Below are 1,129 nucleotides of genomic sequence, written 5' to 3' on the forward strand. Positions count from 1 at the left end.
AAAAGATAATGACTAGCCCTCCCCGAACTGCGCCTGCTTAATAGACTGTTGAATATTACTTTCTCCTCCCAGGGGAGGCATAAGTCTGAGTTAATGAGACATGCGATGCATGGCGTTGTATGACCTGTAACATGTAAGAAGACTGCGCATGTGCAAAGGGGAGGAGACCTAATTTACATCAGGAGCGGGAGATTCTAATACATATGTACCAGGCAGTTGAGCAATCCTTTGAATATGTACGTTTTACTGCTTTAAATAAGAGGCCAAAGCTACCGTGTGGTGTGCAAGCCTCCTTAAGGGTACCCGACCCTCGCTGCACCCAACTCTATAGAGCTGAAATCACAATAAACAGACCTGCTTCACAATCAATTTTGATTGCGGAGTTTTTTCCACGCATCAAAGCTGGGCAGCCTGTTCTGCATTGCCTGAGGCTCCTCCAGGCACAGCGGGGCTGCTGGCTCAGCCTGGAGGCCAGGCACCACTGCCCCGCTGTCCCCGGGTTGCTGCGGGTGAAGCTGGACCCAAGCCCCACTGGGAGCGGAAGGGACTTCTCCCAGTCCCCAGGTGGATGAGTCCCCACAGAGCTCAGGCCCACCTTGCAGAAGACATCACAGTCAAGGAGTTAATGACGTCAGATGGCCAAAGTCCGCTCTACTGGACCTTGTACAGGGCTTGAGAAGCCCATGTGTTACTAATGTAATCTACAATATCTGTAGGAAAGGGAAACGGCATGCAGGTCAATGCTGATGAGCAGCCCCCTGCACGTTCCAGAGCCAGTGACGCCCTCAGCAGGTACTGGGCTGGGCTGTGCTGCACGAGCCCCTTGGCCACAGGATGAGCTCAGCCAGCTCATGGCAACGGGAGACTTGTGGGCAGCTCACCTGCCTGGACCTGCCTGTGTCTGGAAAGGCAGCAACAAGCCCTCGTGTGAACTTCATTTACAAGTAAAGCTGTTTTCCTGAGATAAGGTATATCTTAGCTCACAGGACCAAAAAAGGAGAGGCCCACTATACCCAAAGGCAGGGTGCCCAGCATCTGAAGGGACTTAAGGTTTACTCACTATCTGTATTCCTATTCTTGTTCTGTCTTACTAACACAGTTGTCTTCTTACAGCATTTATTGTCTCTCT

The sequence above is a fragment of the Buceros rhinoceros genome, unplaced genomic scaffold (genome assembly GCF_000710305.1).
Source record: "Buceros rhinoceros silvestris isolate BGI_N320 unplaced genomic scaffold, ASM71030v1 scaffold38002, whole genome shotgun sequence".
Lineage (NCBI taxonomy): Eukaryota > Metazoa > Chordata > Aves > Bucerotiformes > Bucerotidae > Buceros > Buceros rhinoceros.